A 15,242-nucleotide genomic window follows, 5' to 3' on the forward strand; every position below is an offset into this window, starting at 1 on the left:
CACTCCCACATGAATACATGCGTAGCCGTCATCTCCAACCAAAGACATTTTTGTCCTACTTGAACTGATATCATCTCAAATCACTGCTGCATGTGTTTGATAGAGTGAATGCTTTCATTTCTGGGGCGGGGGTTAAGCAGCCTGAGCGAGTTATAATCATTAGAGCGTGTGCAATACATGTACAGTGCTATGACAAGGTATGTTCCTCTTTCCTGATTTCTTAGTTCTTTGCATATTCGTCACACTTATGTGTTTCAGATCGTCAAGCAACGTTTTATATTAAGTAACTTGAGTAAAAATTCAGGTTTTAGATGATGATGATTTTATCCAAACCAAACTGGCTCTGTGTGAAAAAGTAATTGCCCCCTAAACCTAATAACTGGTTGTGCCACCCTTGGCAGCAAGAACTGCAATCAAGAATTACGTTAACTGGCAATGAGTCTTTCACATCACCGTGGAGTAATTTTGGTCCGCTGTTCTTTGTAGAATTGTTTTAATCAGCCACATTAGAGGGTTTTGAGCATGAACAGCTCGTTTTGAGGTTGTGCCAAAGGATCTCAATCTGATTTAACTCAAACTCTCCTGAGGTCACTCCAAAACCTTCACTTTGTTCTGTTTTTTTGTTTGTTTTTTTGTGATATTCAGAAGTGGACTAATCTAAATGCTCTTGTGCTTTCGAGACACAAACTGCTGGCCGGATGTTCTCCGGGAGCAGAATCCATGTTTCCATCAATTACAGGAAGTCCTGAAGCAGCAAAGCAGCACCGGGCCATCACACTACCACCACCATGTTTGATTGTTGGTGTGATAATATTTTTTATTAAATGCTGTGTTAGTTTGATCCCAAATGGAGTGGAATCAAAACCTTCCAACAAGTTCAGCGTTCGTCTTCTCATTCCACAGAACATTTTCCCACATTTTTCTTGAAAATCATCAAGATGTTTTTGGCAGACTTCGTGTTTGTTTTTGTCAGCAGTGGTTGTTTCTCTGGAATCTCCCATGGATGCCATTTTTTCACAGTTTCTTTCTTATTGAATCATGAACTTTGACCTTAACTGAGAGACGTGAGGCCTGCAGTTTGTTAGATGTTGTTCTTGGTTCTTTTGTGACCTCCTGGTTGAGTCATCGATATTCAATTTTGGTAGGTTTCACCATCGTTTCAAGTTTTCTTCATTTGTGAAGTATACTTGAGATTTTTGAGATCGTTTATGATTTTTGAGATCGTTTAAACAACTTTACTTTCTCACACAGGTTCTGTTTAAATGAGTTCTTGATCAACAGGTGTGGGGTTAATCAGGTCTGAGACTGGCTAGTGAATTTGAAGTCTTTCTTTCTAAAAAATTTGGTTAATCTCACTTAATTCATGATTTAACAAAGTGAGATAATTACTTTTTCACATAAGCTCAGGTAGTTTTGGACAGAAAAAACAGTATTTTGTATTTACTCAGGTTATCTTCGTCGAATATAAAATTTGTTTGTTGATCTGAAACATTTAAGTGTGAGAACTGTGCAAAAGACATCAGGAAGGGGCAAGTACTTTTTCGTGGCACTGTGCATTCATATTAAGTTCGTGGGTGCCACTCTTTCACTTCATCAGCATAAAGTCAAACAAGAGCACGGTGAGAGAAAACTTCACCATTGCCCCGGTGAAACTGTCATTACATCATCTGTACAGCTGAACTTGGGTAAAATCGGTGAAGGAGAAAAGAACAAGAGGAGACCTGAGCTCCCGACATGCTCGTGTGCCTAGCTCACATAAACATGTGTGTATTCCTATCACACCCCAGGTGAGTCAGACCAAAGCAAATGAGCTGAAAGTGCAGTAAATATGAGGTTCTGGATTGGGGATCATACCAGAAGGGGGGTGGCTGAGGAGAAAGCGGGGCATTCCACTGGTCGGGCAAATATTCACAAGTCCAAGCCACTGAAGCGTGTCTGACGGGCCTTTTGTGCTCCACAAGGCAGGCCACAGTTCCAAAGCAGCAATTAAAAGCAGGACCTTTTCACCCATAATCCCTCTGACCTGGACTCCCACACCCAGTCGTGCAGATGTTGCTGTCTGTGCCCTCGTTTTTCGTGCTTGCTCATTTTTACCCCATCCACAAACACTCAAAATCATACCCTCACATAGACACATCAGTCTATGTTTAGAGAAAATTTACAGCTTTTTTTTCCCTTAACGTAAAATGTCAAAAGAAGTTTTAATTTGCCATTTGGCCCTTTGACCCCCTCGCAAGAAATCGCGTTGCTACATTTACACTGTGCATCACAGAGATAATCACCTGTACGTGGACTTTCTTACAGCCCCACAGTTGTCTCCACAGATCCCTGGCACATACAGAATGACTCACAAGTAGGCGCTGGATGCCGTTGTTAGTCAGAATAAATCTTAATTTCACATTAATGTTTCTGCCATTGAAATGTCCTACACCCAATTAGAAAAACGAGGGTGTATCATTATTTGCGTTCAACTGTAATCCCTCCGCACAGAAAGGGAGGCGATTAAACAGGTTTAAAATACCACAATTCAAAGTGTTCCCTCTGAAAAAAAAGAAAAAAGAATCTTATTTTATAAGCACATTAAGCAAATCAATTTAACATAAATTATACGCTTCGGTGAAAAAGGCACTGAGTTGAAAGTCATCTGCAAATTGTACACATCAAAGTGAAACACTAAAATAAACTTTTGCCTTTGATAGAAAAAAAACTGTTTGCTTTCTTTCACGCAGGCTTAAACGAGCACTAATGCTATCAAAAAATCACCGCTGTTTGTTATTTAAAGCCTGCAACTTCACAAGTTTAATTTCATAAAGCTGCTTTAGGTGTACCTGCATGCTCTCATCAGGAACACATTTGCAATTGCATGGCACACGCACGCACACACGCACGCACACAATCAGAAACTGGAGGACATTTATATATAAACTCTTGAAGTGTCTTCTTAGATTTGGCAACCCCCCCCCCTCACAGACAGGGTACTGTATTTGTGTTCATTTCATTAGGGCGACTGTTCAGTGTCGAGGGCCCCCCGAGGGGGAGACTGGCAGCACCGCAGCATTCATCATCATTACATCAGCGACCACCGAGATCTGCTATCTTAGGCTTATCAACACTGCACAAACGCACCGCGGCGCAGCGAGTTAGAGGGGAGAGATGGGAGATGGAGACGATTGAGGGAGATTGTGAGCAAAAGTGGGATAAGGGAGAAAATGAATGGAGAAAGGGAGGAGTGTGAGACTGAGACTATACGTGCACGTGTGTACGAGTGTTCACGTATGCATGCATGCGTCCGTGTGCACCTCACTGCGCCCCTGCGTGCCTGCACATGTTTTCCTGTATGCACAATGTGTGTTTTGCACGTCGCGCAGCTATGCCAACAATATTAAAAGCTCCTTCACAGCTGGAACAACTAAAACACTGAGGGGCGAAGAAGAAGAGGGAGGAGGAGGAGTGTGAGCCCTTCGGCGAGATTAGCTGAATCTAGCAATAAAACAAAGTGTGCTTCCTATGGACTGCATGTGTTTGCATTGGATCAGGTCAGTGTGAGGGGATGAGATGCCTTAAGGAGACTGTAGAGGTTCTTGGTGGTGGTTAGAGGACCTGTAATGGGTTCAAAACCCCTACTGAGGAGGCTCAATAGCTTCACATGCTTAGGCCTCGTGTTCAATACTGCACTTTTACAGCATGCCCTTGGCCCTGAAGGGCAAAGGGGAAGGGGCTGGGGGGGATTTGGGGGCTGTGGCTCTTATTCACCAGCAAAAACTTAACATTGTGCCCAGATGGCACTAAGTCTGGCCTACAGCTGATAGGGACTAGACTCTCAAGTAAGGGCCATTTAGCAAGAATTAGTCACACCCTGACACACACACACACACACACACACATATCCAATCCCAGATAAACACATGCAAACTGGTTTAGTGCTTGATCTTCTCACCCTTTTTGTGCAGTGTGGCATGTCTGAGTCATTAAGTTTGTTAGTCATTTACACGTTACTGTGTCACGTGTGAGTTCAGCTTTTTCTAGTTACACTGCAAAGCTTTATTGAGACTACTTATGAATGACAAGTTGATGTTTTTGTACATTTTAAACATACTGATGTTCATGATTTATCTTTATATTAAAGATACGTGGTCTTAAAAGCATCCCATCAGCAAAAAAACAGCTTTCTACCACAAGTGTATTGCACAACAATTAGAAAATGGAAAGCCTGTTTCAAATGAAGACTGGTTTTATTTGTATTTTATTTCCAAGGACAAACAGTGCAACAACACAGAGCATCAGTAGCTTTCACCACAGTTAATAAGATTATCCTCGCATGCGTCTTGGTCCCTCAGACCTCTCCATTTAAGATGCTTTGGAGGGCTGGTGAGGGACCTTGTGTGTTGCACAGCAGAATGAGCCGAGCGCATCTTACATTCCTGGGTAACAAACCCACACGATGTAATCACGACGCTTACACGACGCCTCTTTTGCGCTCGCTACCCAGTAGATAAGGGGCAAATAAAGCGAGCGCCACAATGGAAGCCTTGCTCCTTTTCCCCACAGCCCCATGCTTATTAGATTGTTTATTTATATATTTTTGACTTTGCATTTGTTCACGAACCACTTGTTTCAGGGCAAGTGGGGCTGTGACAACTGAGACAATGGATAATACGGGCAGCTTTGATGCTGCGGTGGCCCAGTTATGCAGTATCGGTTTCCCTTGTTCCTACTTTATCCATTTTCTTCCCATGCTAAAACACAGAGCCTTTGTTTGATCAGACACTTTTTCTGATTCTTAAGGAGAAGGAAAAGATGCTTGTTCAGCCGATTACTGAAGCCTTTCGCAGACAATGCAAACTAATACTTCAGCAAAATATCCCAAAGGTCCTTGAAAAGAAGAGAAAATGCTAGACTTGTTTTTTTTTTACTGCACACCTTATTTTGTATCTAAAGTTTTCAAACTAATTGTTGCCAACTGCAGCAGCCCGCTACACTCTTAGCTAAGTTTTCCATTCAATTAGCCCGTGCACATGGCAGATATTATAAAGCACAGGAGAACGGGCCTTCAAACTGCAGTGAGAACAGCTCTGTGTCTGTGGAGGCATTCTTCATACATGTCATTAAAAGGCACTCTACGCTATGCCACAACCAGAGACGCAAGAACAGCATCCTTCGCCGTGCTTTCACAGCAAAAAAAAAAAAAAGTAAATGTTAAACAGCGGCTGTATGTAACCCATGTGTATGTGAACACGGCACGGGAGGAAAAGAGGAAATGTTTCGAGTAGATTTGACAGTATGCGAGACCGGCTGTGTAACAGTATGTATGGACGTGGATGCATATGTTTCTCTACATCCCTTTCAATATGCAAGCGCAATCACTGTGTGTAGAACATGAGCAAGAGAGGGGGGGTGCCCAAGGGAGGGGATGAGTGGAGGAAGTGAAATTCCTCCTCACACACATCTTTCTCTCTGCCTCTGTGCTCAGAGGAGGATCAAGCAGATGGAGGGTCCTGTGTAAGTGGAGTGGCAGCACGTATGATTTTGACAGTAGATCTTCCACTTAGCCCAGGGGACTGTAGAATACACTCCTCTTATCCTCTGCACCCCAGACAGAAGTCAAACCAGCGCTGTTTGCAGCAGCTGAACTACCGAGTGCAATCCGATGGCTGTACAGCTACAGGTTAGAGTGTTATTGTGAAGCTGTCCTGCCCACTCGGACTTGAATTTCCTCCTCTTTTCAGTTCAGTTTTCCTCCTTTCTCATTTTGCTCGCACTCCCTTTCTTTCCCTCCCTCCTTGCTTTCCTTCATTCCACTGTGTCATTGGAATAAGTGTTGAAGTGGAATGAGTCAGTGCCGCAATGTGATTAATGACGTGCTCTGGCGTCTCCGGGGCTGAACGCTAAAAACAGCCAGGGGGCAGCGTGATAATGCACAATAATAAAGCCAGCAGACAATCAGCCAGGCAAAGCAAGGCCTATTAGCTAGCCCCATCAGGACGGCTAAGTGAGAAATTAGCCCTTCCCAAGCTTCGCCGCAATTCATCAATTGCCGCGCCTGAATCCCCCCTCAAGAAGTCATAATGTTTACTTAAAGACTGGCCTCGATGCCCCAGCGGCGAGCTTTATTGGCTCTTATTAATTCCCGCCCTGGCCCTCGCGGCCATGCCATTTAAACCGAATTAAAGGGGTGAAAATTGGATGAGATGAAGTTGTCTTGGTGTTGGGCTCTCGTATGATAAAGCCGGACGTTAACGGAGGAAGACTTGGAAAAAAAAAATAAGGAGGGAGGGAGAGAGGGAGGGCAAACAAATCGGCATGTAAAGGAATGCTGAATGAGGCTGTCCAGAAATGTGCCACAGTCAGTCAAAGGAATGCATGGAGAAAAGGAGGAGCACTGCTTTAATGCTAGACTTCCTGTGTAGATGGGAAGTGATCCAAAAGGGTAGCACTGAGTCACATATTCCACAGATGGAGAAAATTATTAGCCTTTTTTTTGTTTGTTTGCTTGTTTGTGGCTTTGCATTTATCTTCCATCACAAGTCATTAAAAAACACCTTAAAATAGGGTCAGCACTTCAACCTTAATTCAACATGTCAGTAATAGACAGGAAAAAAGAGGCGAGGGAATGAACTCACATGTGCAGGCTTAAACTAGCAGGACTCTTAATCACGCTACCTTTGTCATTACTGATTACACCATAGTTGAGAATATCTTATTAAAAAAAAACATGCAAGCTAAATCTGTGAGTCTAGATCCTTAAAAGTTTGCATTTCGGACTCCTTATCAGACAGGATGAGCAATATGAGGAGTCCTCCTGATTTTTAAAAACTTTCCCAAACTTTACACACTACCCGAGTAATTAATACATCCTAAAAAAATAAATAAATAACCAATGTAGTCTCTATTGTCATATATTTCTCTGACAGTTGCTGCTTGCAAAGTTTCCACCTCAGTTTTTTAAGTGCAGTTGCACTGAGCCCTGCGTTGCCGTAAGTGCAAGTATACAAGTTAAGAGTCTCATCTATGCGAGCTGTGAGTCTGTGTTGCTGGATCGGCGGCAGGTGAGGGTGTTCTATAGAGCAGTGTGGAGTGTACCGCAGCGGAGGTGTGAGATCAAAGACAGCTGAAGCTCAGAGGGAGTCCCAAAGACTTCTAGCTCCCTGACGGCTCTCCCCACGGCAGCGTCGGGAGACAACTCTCTCCCTTCACTTTCATATCAGCCACAGATTCCCCACCACCACCACCACTACCTCTCCCTGCACGGGCTCATAGGCTCCACACATGCACACACACACACACACACACACAGGCAGTCTCCGAGGATTTGCTAGTGCTGCCAAACCTGTATCCCACCACCTACAGCAACACTCCTACACACGGAAGCGCGCACGCACACTGCTGCGCGTCAGAAACCCGTGCATCAAAAACACACAGGATTTTGAAACACCGAGTTCGGAAGAAACTCTCAGCCCAGTGAGAAAGACTCACGCAACTCAAATACCAAGGCAATATCACACGGCACGACGCCGGGATGAGATGCCTTAACCTAACAGTACTGCCGAGTGTTCGTGGAAATAAAACTTCCCATAAACTCCAAAGAGAGCAGGCACAAAATGGCCCCCTGAAAATCCCCAGCATAGAAACCGAGGAACAAGACTTGTCGTTAGACAGCCAGCCCCCCCCCTCTCCCCGGGCCTGCCGACTTGATTGTGAAGAAGCCAAACATCTGGGTGTATTTACTTCATTCAGCTGTTAGCAACCCCACCTCAAATAAATCTGGGAGCTATAACGCCATTTCTCAGGACAGCTCCTAAACAAACACGCTCGGCTCGCTCACCGCCGCATGTTCGAGCGTCTCCAGCAGCCCGGCAAACGCAGGCAAATACATTTGCGAGGAGGAGGAGGAGGAGGAGGAGGAGGAGGCCTTAATTGGAGCGTTTGACGGGCGCCTGGGGTTAATTGGGAAGCATGGAGAGCAGCTGGCTCCACCGTGGAAGTTGAGACAGGGATAATAAGTTCACCCTTTGCAGGAGAGACAGTTAGTGATGAATCAGATCAGAGGAACAGTGTACTGTAATCATCCTCACATCTCCCCTCCTCCACCTTGCACTCCTGACAAGCAGAGACAACCTGGCTCCCAGCTACGCAATCTGGCACCTATCACACAGGACTGGCAGTCGCAAGGAGATCACCCAGCAATGCTTCACACACACACACCCGTGTGCCCGCACACACACACCTACTCTAACCCGGGGTTCATTCAGCTAATCACTCACACACACAATAATTCTTACCTCTAGGACACGGAACCTAGTTTATCACTTCACCGGTCGATGTATGTAAATCTCTGCAACAATGTGTGTACTAATGGCTTATTACCCTGCGTTAGCTGGTTTGCATTGATCTCTATGCCAGAGGGAGATGGAGAAACTAGAGCAGTTCGCTGCTCATATGTACCAAGCAGGACTATAATCACATTCCAGCTTGTTTCAATAAAAGACAAACATTAACATAAAGCATCTCAAAAAACACGCTAAATAAAAAAAACCTTCACCCTCCTCAGTGTGTGCAAGAAAAAAGGGATGGGGAAAAAACTTTCCTGGATTACAGGGTAATCAGGGCCATATGGGATGGTTCTGGGTAACTTTGTGTGTCGCTCTGAAGTGCACGACTTGTGTTTGTCTCTGCACATTATGACTTTCTGAATAAGAAAACTTTTTTGTTTTTTACAGAGGATGAAAATGCTCAGCGATTGCACATAAAGAAAAAGAAAGTAGCAGCAGCAGATAAAGGGTTTAGCTTTAACACCAAACTCAGTTCCTTCGGCTGGGAGGGTGGCTGAGGGAGCATTTGGAGCTGAAGGAAGCCCAGGTAGAGTCATAGGCAGTAATGGGAGGAGACAGGGACTTAGGGCGCCACACAAAAGCCAGGCTTTATAAATAATTCCAAAAGCTAACAGGATCCCTTGTATGTGTGAATCTGTGAAATACATTCACACGTGAATGCACACACACCCACACACACACACCCACACACACAAACACTGCCACCAGGGGGAATAGGTTATTCACACCGCTCCACTGGGGCTGTTGAGCGTCTGACCTGTCTGGATTGGTAAATTTGACCAAATCTTTTTTGCATAGATGATGCAAAGAAGAAAATAAGTCAGGGAATAGAAAAACAGAAAGGCCCATTTTTCCAAGTCAAACACACACACACACATTTACACACTCACACTCACTCATAATGCAGGGCAGCAAAGCACACCGGAGACCTGTCTTGTAAATCTCTTTGTGAAAGCAGCTTTGGGGGGTAGACAGGGGCTTACATACTGAACCCTGAGGTAGAGCTACAGACTCCACTCCCTCTAACCCCCCCACGGTCTTTCTCCCTCTCCCACACACATACTCTGAGCTCCCATGTTCTCTCTTCCTCACTTTCCATCTACCCCACATTTCCTCCACTTTTCTTGCCCTTCTTTCACCTTTTTCACTTGTTCCCTCCCTCCTTCCCTCCCACCATTCTTCCTTCTCCCCTCTCTCCTCCCCTCTGTCCGACTCGGGCTCCAGAGCGCTGGTCCTTAGCCCCTGCAGGCTCCCGTGGCGTTGCAGTGACTAATGTCCTGCCTTTGCTCAGACAATGAGTTTGAGACTGAGCCGGGAAAGTGTTGAGGAGGGGAAAAAGACTCTTGCACCTTTGACAAATGGAACCCTTCGCACTCCCATGCCCACTGAGGGAGCTTTTACAATGTTGCGCTCCACGCTCCACGTCCTCCAAGGGACGGCTGCGACCCACAAAGCCGCATCTGGGGGAACATAATGAATTCTTTGGGAAGTCTAACCTGGCTTTCTTCATGAATAAGATATATTTCCAAAGCATGTCGACCCCTCTTAATAAAAACACCAGTCTGGCAGGAATAGCCAAAGCCGTTTTAGGGCCCCATGTACACGTTAATATTTCTGTTTCTCGATAAATTTTCTCAGGCCTGCTTCTTTCCAGGCCTGTCACTGCAAGGCCAGCCCAACAAATTCCCTGGAAAGTAGAGAGGCCACGGTGACAAACTGTCATTAAAAACGGCTCGAGTCCATCTCTTTCAAGGAACTCAAACTCTTGCTCGCTCCCTCCTCTTCTCCACGCACCCTACCCCCCATGCAAAACTGAAAGGAACCGGGCTTTGTCTGAGGAGCAAAGGAGAGAGGAATCCCCCCCCCCCCCCCCTCTTCTCTACAACCCTACCTCCCCTCCCAGAACCCTGTTCCTCACTCCCTGCGGAGTATTGTTAAAACACAGCCCCCTCTCTTTCCGTGGCCCGGGCTCTTAAAACAGCGTGCTTTGCATGAGAAAAAACGATTAGTCTTCAAATGCTGCGCTGTCAAAGGAGGGCTCTTTCAGGTTTGGGTAGAAATTTGCTCAGATAGTAGAGTTCCCCTTTTGTTTTTCCAAGATGAGGCATTATTAGAGCCAGAGTCTGTTAGCATTCATTACTGAAAAGAACACACTAAAGGGGTTTATTTGGGATACCCGCCCCACACGCCCCTCCTTTTCCAACTTGCCCCAAGTCCACGGCAGACGGAAACGAAGGCGGCAGAGCGGGTAAAGAGGTACTCATCTAAAACATGTTTGGAGAGCAAAGAGAATGTCTGGGCCTGCTCTTCTTTTAGGTATTAACCTTGGGATTTATATGTGACATCCAAACAACAGACACCCCCTTGACCTCCACTCGGGGACTCACCAAAGCTCGGCGATAACTCCCACTGAAAGACAACTACAAGCAGCACGGGGCTGCAAACACACAGCGCGAGCATCGTTGCATGACAACACATAACTTAATTACTGCTGTGAGTGCAGGTGTTTTGTGTAACAAAATGCACTACACAGGGCTCAGTTTAAACAGTTACGGCAGAGGAAAAAAAATTAGTGCCCAAACTGATGCCTCGGTGCAGCCTAGCCCCACACGTCAAGAAGCAGCGGTACGTGACGGATCATTGTTCACAGCAAGCGGCCAGTTCATCTGTCTCCCAATCGCCACCCTTGACAGGAAAGCACAGACCCCCTCACGGATGCCACAACCGGCTCCCATCAAAGCTGACACAATGCCACATCTGCACTAAGAAAGAGCCCCCACCAAACCCGCCACCGCCCCGGAGCCCCAGGAAACTGTCTCTTTAGGCGCACAAACTTTACACACAAACAAATGGGCCCCCGGACTAAAAGCACTTCAACTCTCGCTGCTACACTTCACACGGCGGACTTAAAGACATTTTTACAGCAGCTACAGCAAACAGAGGAGGAGATGAGCGGCAGTCACACGCAGGCGTGACCTGTCCGCTTCTCTTCCAAAGTGTGCGAGAAAAGAAAAGAAAACACCAGTCACGAGCTGGCACACCACTGGATCCTCGCACACAAGCCCGCGTTTCTGCCGCAATAAAATTTACCGTCTCCTACAGCAGACTTTATGTCGAGCTGTCAAACACAGCTTCATCTACCGTAAATCCGAACCACTTGATTCAAATTTATGTGAATGTTTCCCCACCCCTACCATTTTTTTTTATTGCCGTTTTCTTCACCTCACTCTGGGAGGCAAATTGTCAGGTGCAAATGGACTTTCCAAAGGACGAACGCTATAGCAAAAAAAAACTTTTCCAACTTTTTTTTCCTTTTTATTTTTCATGCAGTTAAAAGACAAAAAAAAGACAGTAAGAAAGAGAACAGCACACACACAAAAACAAAAAACTGTATGAATGAGAGATCAAGAAAGAGAAATAAGAGTGTGAATGAGCACGAGAATGCATGTTTTGCTGGCTAGCAAACACCCAAGTGAATTACAATCCCTGAATGCGAGTCATATACATATGTGAAATTACATTTTTCCCTTCTCGAGTCTCATATCGCCTTCATCACTATTTTCCCTCCCCACCATACGCCTTATCCAAAGACATCACCCCTTGGCTTGAAAGGTGCCTTTAGCAGGCTCCTTGAAACAGCGAGTGAGGGTCCCGCTCTGGGACAATGATGGTTGAGGTGGAGGGGAGCCGGGGGAGCAGGAACACATAGCATATTAAATCTGCTGGCGGAGCTGGGTCGTCCACGCACAGAGCCAGAGAGCCAGATCTGAGGCATGCCCTGAAGGGATGGCTGGGCCTGGGGATTAGGAGGCCAAGGAGAAGCCCTCGCACACCCGAAGACCCCTTCTTGTCTCTGCTCATACGCAAATGCATCCAGACATTTTGACGCTCCTCAGGTTTGCTGTCTCAGCCCAAGTTTTCAGAGCACTCCTCCGTGCCTCACAAACTGCACTTACACACACACACACACACACACATTTCCACCCGCTCTCATGAACAGCCTTTTTTCCCCCTCAATCACTACCTCTGTCTGACTTGTCCTCTTTCTTTCCCCACTGTGTCTGTTTCATTTGATGTCAACATATCAAAGTACCAAATCATCAAAGTAAGAGAGTAAGAGATTTCTTTTGGGGGCCATCTATTCAACTACGCCAGCCGTATGCAAGGAAAGCAACAGCTAATCACAATGTGGGCTGATTTTTATTATCACATAGAATGAAACTGTCAGTTTTATCCTCTCAGGAAATTTTAGGAAAAGTACAAAAAGGCGAGGGAAAAAAAATCAACGAACCAACAGCAACCTGCAGGAAAACCCACAAAGCAAGCACGATTACACAAAACCCTCACATCTGTGCTCATTATCTAAAGGATAATCAACTTCCCTCACATTACCCTCGTTTTAACAAACCATTTGCCACCTCTTTGAGTGCTTCAGGTCGTGGCATTAGCACAACAAAACAGCTCATTAGGGCTTCTTGCATACAAACCTGATAACAGGTATACTTCCAACAGGGCAAAAAAGGCCTGAGGACACAAACTGCCTGTAACTGTGAATATAAGGCCCTTACAAAGAGGAGCAGGCCATACCTCAAAAGCTAATAGCACATCATCTCCCTGCATTAACATGACATCCCCTATTCTGCCAGGTCACCAGGTCACAGGTGTCCTCGGCCAACGTCCCCATGCATAAAAGAGAAATTTTTAAAGTTGAGATAAAGCAGCACGCTGCTGCCGGCGCCGCTGATATCTGACGGACCGATTCCTGCAGAGGGAAACGTTATCCGCCTTTTCCTCGCGCGTGGAGTTATGAAGCACAGAGCGGCAACGATACATCTTTCCTGGCTACAGTAAGCGAATGGCTCTAAGTTGTGCATCTCATTCCAGAAGATTAGCATCTTAAACAGTGCTGCATTCATCCTTGCTGCTGCATTGTAATGAGACAAAGTCCTTTATTTGGAAAAGGTGCACCACTTTCAGATAGTATCGTGCGAAAGCAGCAACAGCAAAATTAGATATACACACAGACAGTGTGCAGATTTATCTTTTACAATTTTTCACAAGGTGGACTTCCTTTCTTATGATTTATTATTTATTAGATATTTGGAAAATATAGATTACATACATTAGATTATTGTGTAACTATAGAAATTGAAGCCATTATTTTTTAATTGATTTAACCATTTAAAAATGTTACATATTTTGATCTATCAGCACTGAATTGTTGATTAATCGTCAAATTTAAATGTGATGTCTTATACTGAAAATAAAATGACAAGGGCCTCCTAGGATGATATACAGGGAACAATATTTATCGGTGTAATTTTTTTAATTACCAGTATCATCTCAAAATGCTTAATTAAGAAGTCACACGCCATAAAAATGCATAAATACATGCAAACAAAATTTAATTACAAATTGTCCTCAAGTTGTCATTTTAAAAATAAAGCTTAGGCCTAAAATTTTCAGATTTTTAAGGCCTGACTTGTCTGCTTTTATTTTTTAACTGAGTGCAGTGGTAAATTTTCCAGCTTCAGCCCTGCGAATGTTATTTTGTTATTATTAATAAAATAGAATGGGGGAAATATTAAATGACAGTTTATGTGACAGTGCCTATTTCATTTTATTGGACAAATGTTACCAAGACCTGCAAAAGCCCCGCTCAAAGCCAAATGCTCAGACAAGATGAACGATGAGAGCAAGCTTATAAAAAAACACCCAAAAGGAGATTTTTTTTTTTTTTATCTGTGTGTCCTGTTAAACATCTTATTTCGCGTGCGTTCGCTCGCTGCTCCGTCTCAGGGCAGCCAAACCTCCGTTAATAATTTGCCATGTGCCAAAAAAAAGAAAAAAGAAAACCCACACACACATACACAACACTCACATTCACAAAAAAAGGGAGGATTTGAGCTGCACCGCATGGCTGAGCACCTCGGACCCTCGTCGTCTGTATGAAACCCGAGAGCAGAGGAGCAGATAAAATGTGGAACAGCTGGCGAGGAACAGGAGGGAAAGTTTCAAACAAATATCTGCACATGTGGAGGCTCGAGGGCGGGGGGGGGGCTCCCAAACGTTTTCATGTCCTGGACCCCCAAAATGAACACACCAGACTTCTGTTCCCCTGTTCCCACATTTTTTTTAAATCTGCACAAGCCCATGTGAGAGCTTTCTATTCTTCTTCTTCTTCTTCCTATAATTATTATTATTGATGTAACTTTTTAAATGACACCTTGCATGTGAAGTATATCCATCACTTTTTAAATACTAACAAACTCTAATCAACTAAAATTCAGAGGATTTATGCTTTATTTAATTTTGCTTGGGTCCCCCATAAAACCTCCCCCATGGACCCCTGCAGGGCCACAGACCTCAGTGTAATGGGCTTAAATTTCTCTGAGCACATGCGCATGCCTTCAAACACACTGTGATGTACGCTTAAATATGTTCTTTCTTAAGGGGAAGAACATCATTTTAAAATTTTTCCAATGCAAATCAAATTGTCAGAGGCTCTGGTGAGTCTCTTTAACTACCTCAGGTTAGCGGATGCTGACAGGGAAAACAAAGATTTATATGAAATCATCCAAATACTTTAATTTTCTCCGTTTTTAGAACTAAAAATAATTTCATGAGGAAATTTAATGTTATAATTTATTGTCAATTTTGTTTTGAGTTTTTCCAATTTTAAGTCTCGGCTAATTAAATATTACAAAACTATAAATGACTAGGTGCTCGATAGTGAAGCAAGGGGAGGTCAAAGGTCAAGGGGAGGGTCAGCCACAGGTTTTGGGTGGATTGAAATAAAAAGTTGAACATGTATGCCGTCACTAAGTGTTTCCCCGAGTCTCTCGCTTGTTAAAGCAAATCAATAACAGATCCTGAAATATGATCACAAATGCACATAAATATGACCCCCCC

The 15,242-nt window shown here is 44.4% G+C and overlaps 1 protein-coding gene across 1 annotated transcript in view; it reads right to left on the reverse strand.

Annotated features, from left to right (window-relative positions):
- The window catches only part of gli3 (GLI family zinc finger 3), a 96,304-nt gene that overhangs the window by 80,020 nt on the left and 1,042 nt on the right, over positions 1 to 15,242 (reverse strand). The window lies entirely within an intron of this gene.

Source organism: Haplochromis burtoni, unplaced genomic scaffold (genome assembly GCF_018398535.1).
Source record: "Haplochromis burtoni strain Fernald_Lab_line unplaced genomic scaffold, NCSU_Asbu1 Contig_58, whole genome shotgun sequence".
Taxonomy (NCBI): Eukaryota; Metazoa; Chordata; class Actinopteri; order Cichliformes; family Cichlidae; genus Haplochromis; species Haplochromis burtoni.